Below are 6000 nucleotides of genomic sequence, written 5' to 3'. Positions count from 1 at the left end.
TATTATTCAATTCGATTTACTAAGAAGCTGCATAGGTACAGCTTAAGTTCCATAGAACTAAAGTTCCACAGAACTTTCGGTGAATAGTATAGAATTTTAAATTCTTTGTTTTTTACCTTTACCAAATCTTTAGCTCCTCCAATTTTGAATGTAGTCTGTCATTTGACACATATAAATTCTTTGTATTTTCAAAGTGATCAGAGTTTTCAAATCTAAAAGAAAAACAAGTGTCAGGGTTAGAATTGGAACAAAAATCAAATAAATTTCATTTTTAAGACATAAAAGCGAAACTGTCCTTATTTTTATTTGCAGTGTCCAATGCATTTACAGTTATATAGCTACTACTGTCTCCATTTTGTTGCAATTAGGTACTTGATATAATGACAGTTAGCATCAGTAATAGCGACGGGTTCAGATCGCAAAAAATATAATTTTTACACCAACAGTTTCCATGATAAAAATTCATATTAGCTTGTGTATCTGCATGATGTAGTAAGTATTCTTGTAGTAGTTTACACGTTTTTCTATATTAAAATTTATATTTTTACAAGCGTGTGATATTTGAAGTTCAGTTGTTTCAGGTCTCAATTTTACTTTGAACATTTTGAATGCATTCATTGAATCTAAAAGATGAGACATTGAATTATATGCATTCCGTCGATTCGTTTCATCCTTTGATCCATAATCCGTCGATCCATTTCATCCATTGATCCATTTAATCAAGTTTAGCACCAAGTTAGTGATCATATTACTCAATCATTAAAATAAGTTGTATCAGCGTTTGATATCTGGTCGCAATTCCAAATTAAGTTGTTTCTTACGCAGTCAAAATAATTGTGTAGCCAAAAAATTCTCCATTCGTAATTTTATTTAAGTCATCCATTATTGTTTTCGCCGTAGACGGTATTGGTTTAGACACTTATATATTATTGTTTGCCATCGCCGTTCGCCATCAAACATTTTTCATGTGTCTTTTTCTTCCGCGACTCCATGTTTGAAATATTACATAAATTTTATACTTAGTAGATGACAGTAGATGACTATATTTTTCAATATTTTACGATAGCGTAGCCTGGGCCCATAACCTGTTGGGAATAGGCCACAGGAGAACGAGAAAATAAACTATGAAATATAATAAAATAAAATTCACTCCAAAAAGATACTTTTTATTATATCGAATCATTGACAGAATGACAAATTAGAAGAAGTAAAAATATATGTTTTTCAGCTGCCAGCTTTATCATATATAACCTACTTGAATATTATACATTATAAGAGGCTTGAGTTTTTGCTATATTCCAACAAAAGAAAGCGTATTTTGCCGATTAATTTTTACTTTGATATATTTTTTAATCTGTGGTGCGGTGAGGCGCGATGCGGCGTGGCGGGAGAAATTGAATTTTGGCGGGAAGCCAATTGTCATAATCGTCATTGTTATAAAACATTTCTGAAAATATATAATCTTCCTCTAAATGTTTCTTTTATTATGATACACTCTAGAAATATAGCTTTGTGATACACTCTAGAAATAGAGCAAATATATAAAAATGATATTATGCCAGATGAGAAAAAATAAATTATTCCAACTGATATCGGAATATTAAAGTCGTAATTTGTAAGCACTATTATCGATGATGGTGATGATGAGGATGATCGTAGATGATGATGGCAATTTATGAGAAGGCATAAACATGATTAGTCTACATAAATGACGATACTGAAGATCTTAAGTAATTAACCCTAATATATTCGATTTGATTCGATTCGATCGTAAATGCTTTCGGCGCAATTTATAACATGCTCGAAGTGAGACTCTGTAAGTCATTTTTTTTTAATAAAATGAGCAACAAGAGGAGCAGTATTCATTAACCAGATAAGTATGACGTGTATTAACAGCTGTTAATACACTTGAGGTAAGGCTTTGATATGCTGGTGAGAAGTTTTATTTTACATTGAATAAAGGAGCTGACTGCTTGCATATGATAATTATTATTAATTATTAGCTTATGAATTTTGAAGTAAAATGCAGCAGGCGTTACATTGGAGGTTCTTTTGAGGTTACGGATGTCCATCCTACAGTGACTAGCTTCCATAAGCTAGCTCGTCAGTCTTATCTAGATTTTTATTAAAAAAATAGTTGTGTTACTATGTGTGTTGTGTACTGTATGTATGCCTTGATTTGTTTACTTATAAAAGTTCAATAGTATTTTCTATATGATGTTAGTTGCAGTACTTAAAATAAAAATGGTTGTTAACAATTAATGGTGCCTGTTGTAATGTTAGCCCAGAGTTCCCCAAACTTTTTTGTGTCGTAGACCCCCTACTTACCTGATATTGATTTCCTGTAAATTTCTAACTGTAATGAAGTTTAGCGTTAAAAAACTTAAAGTAAAAACACATGTTAAGTTATACTTAATTGAACTACTTTATGTTATTTATTAATTGAATTTATATTAAAACTACTTAAAATAAAATTCTGTATCTGTTATGTAAAATATATGATACATTAACTAAACATAAAATAAACTATAAATAAAATAACATAAGCAATAAGTCAATATTTTTAGTGAGAAGGATGAACCTGATGCTATAATAATAAATTATCAACATTTGGCGTAAATTTTGTAAGGGTTAATCTTAAATCTCCTGGGCTAATGATGTGCAGTCTGTTTCCTTTTTTCGTTAGGAGATTGGTAACAGCGCTGAACCCCCTTTCCACTAGGTATGACGATGGAAAGGAAATTAAAAATTTCCTCGCTATATTCCATAATACGAGATAAGTAACGGGTATGTTGTTATGCAGCCAGAATTGCTGATATCCGTTTTTAATCTGAACCTTAAGTTCTTCGTTTGTACTTAGTTCAGTCAGTTCCTCTTGTATTATGACATTCGTTTCTTCTATGTCACCTTATGGCTTAATTATCCACGTATTACCATAGTCAAAATATCCTCAAACCTAGATTCAAAATCTGAATAGAGGGCATTTAAATGTTGAACGTAAGTTGAAACGTCGTCTTCCTGGCAGCTTGTCTGTGACAAATTCGGGAACTGAGAAAATTCGCCCCGTCCAATATTTTGCTTCATTAGTTTAACTCTGGCAAGAAACGCTGATAAGATGGACTTTGTTTTAATCAAATTTAAACTGTCGCCCTGTAATTGCAAATTAACCATATTAAATTTTGTAAACAAATCTGTTAAATAGGCGATGTCTGTTTTCCTCTTCATTAAATTTTCTTTCAAAATTTTATCTTTAGTATCCACAAATTATAAAATAGTCTCAAAAAGTGCAAAAAAATCTTGTCAAACATAAGCCTTTCGACAGCCAGCGTACTTCAGTGTGAAGGAGTAATTGATGAAAGTGTTCGTCATTTTCCTCACACAACTGCGCAAATAACCGCGTATTCAACGCTTTGCTTCGGATTCGGTTTACTACATCAATGACTAAATGAAGTGATTCATGCAATCTAACACTCAGATTTTTAGCAACTAAATGTTGTCGAAGGATGACGCAATATATTGCTCACACCTCTGACACATTTTGTTTTAAATAGCTTATAAATCCACGATAACGTCCAACCATGGCAGGTGCTCCATCTGTAGCTACTGATATTATATTTGATAAAGGAATTGCTTTTTCAATGAAGTAATCGTTCAAAATATGAAATATTGATTCACCTTTAGTGTCGGTTAACAAAGTTCTTGCGAAGAGCAGTTCTTCGTAGATTTCTTGATTCATAATAAAACGAACATATGCCAATAATAATGCTGCATTATCAGGTAAAGTTGACTCGTCCAGTTGTATAGAGAAATGGGTCGTTTGCAAATAATTACATAAGAAGCTTTCAATATCAGAACTCATTTCATCAATACGTCTTTCAACAGTAGATATTGTTGCTTAAGAGAATTCTTTGGATGATATCAGATGCAGGTTTGTGTAAAACAGTTTTTAAAACCTCTTCAGCTACTGGCAAAATTAACTTCTTTCCGATGACTGTGACTGTGACTTTGTCTTAAAGTCATGATTGGCGTAATTTATCTATCTTTGCTAACTACGGGCTCGAACACAAAACTGCGATGCGACGCGATGCGAATTCGCAACGCAGAAAATTGCGATGCGAATTGCTGCGATGCGATATCGTGCGGCGTAGCGTCTCTCAGGGTGACCAACAACAACAACCACTGTGCGATGCGAATCAATTCGCAAGTTCTTGCGATGCGTCGAGGGAGCTCGCAGAATTTTGCGATGCGATGTCGCATCGCAGTTTTGTGTACGAACCCTATGAGTACAAAACTAAAATTTAATAAAAAATAATGTACCTACTTACTTTTCTCCAGCACTCTCAAACAAAATAACACTGACTCACTAAAATTTGTGTTATATACTATCTGTTTATATTTTTTAAAATATTTTCTTAGCAATTTCCTTTTCAAGATTCAGGAAACGAATAAACGTATTTTTCCACATTCGTATTTATAGAGTGACGAATTGAACAAGTCAGTGCAAGGTAGCGAAGCTCTGAGACTGCGACTCTCAGGTTTTTACAAGTTCAAAATGTATTGCGACCACAACGCGAATACCAACATCCTACAATTTACACAATTTTATAAACATATATAATATAATATTTTTTTACTTCATAGGTACTTTTATAAGTAATGTATATGTTTTGATATTATAAGACAGTATGATGTAAGTAAATAGGTACTATCAGTGTATGTGTTGAGATCCACTATCGTGGACCCCCATTTTCATTTCATGGACCCCCAATTTCTTGTCGCTGACGTAGACCCCTTGCAGGTTGTCATAGACCCCAAGGGGTCGAGATAGACCACTTTAGGAATCACTGTGTTAGCCCAAGCCGCTCAAATAATGTTATGAGGATGGGCAAAGGTGAAAGTCTTTTATACTGTAGTTGTGTTTATTTCTCTACAGGAGTTTCGTACAGGGACGTGTGACTTGTAACAGTTGTAACCTTTCAAGATAACCATGATGTGAAGTAAAGTCAGACGCTTAAGACTCATGTTATACCCTTGACAACGAAGACTGGGTTATAGAAGAGGAACTCGAGCGATGGTGCTGATGGTGGCACTCTTGGAGCAGTTTCCACACCACATGATGCATGATTAACGCAAGTTAAGTTTTCTAAAATTTTGTATGGATCTGGTAAATAATCTTCTTTATGGTATGAGCATGGAGCAGCAGCATATTCTCTATTAATTTTGTAATTTGAGAATGAGGTGATATATTACTGAGAAATCTCCAATAAGATATTATAATTAAACCTGAGGTTTGTTTTAAGAGACAGTCATATGTACATAATATGACTAGTTACATTTTGAGTTTTAAGAAATTAATATTGTATACAAATAATAGCATTAATATTATAGAGTCAAAGTCAGAGACATAAGTCGTGATAGTGACATAATTATTGGTTTGAGATTCAGGTTCGGTTTGGTTAAGCATTATTGTGTGCCTAATGCAGGGTAAACGTTAATGTTATGAGTATCGCTTATTCAACATTAGTGATATAAACTTTTCTGATTGAGCGTGTTGAGATAGAGTTGCAGGAGAGCTAGATTGCTAGAGAGGAGAGCTAGATTACTAAAGTCATAATGGTTTAATATTGGTAATGCACTATTGTATTGTTGCGTTATGGATATAAGTCAGCCACTTGTTTCTGTGCTATTTGATGTGACTTTTTACCTAAGTTGTCCATGCCACCCACAGAAAGGAAATGTCCTCATGTGTCCTTAATAGCACATAGAAAGTTACTCACTGATAGTATGTACCTAGTATAAGTACGCTCACAATCAATTGAGAGAAATGTCAAAAGCAAATATTCAGGAACAATTTGATGATTATGTCAAGTAAGCGAAGGTACAGAGTAATGGAACATAAAATATTAAACTCTGTTAATTAGCTTATAGCTTTTTCGGTCGATGGCGTCGCTGATTAAATGTTAGAGGTTGAGCTGTGCTGGTTGAGTATAAGGATACTGA

The sequence above is a fragment of the Epargyreus clarus genome, unplaced genomic scaffold (genome assembly GCF_041222505.1).
Source record: "Epargyreus clarus isolate Ecla_fem2 unplaced genomic scaffold, WU_Ecla_fem_2.2 ptg000006l, whole genome shotgun sequence".
Lineage (NCBI taxonomy): Eukaryota > Metazoa > Arthropoda > Insecta > Lepidoptera > Hesperiidae > Epargyreus > Epargyreus clarus.
The sequence above is the reverse complement of the archived record's forward strand: the minus strand, read 5'-3'. Positions refer to the sequence as shown.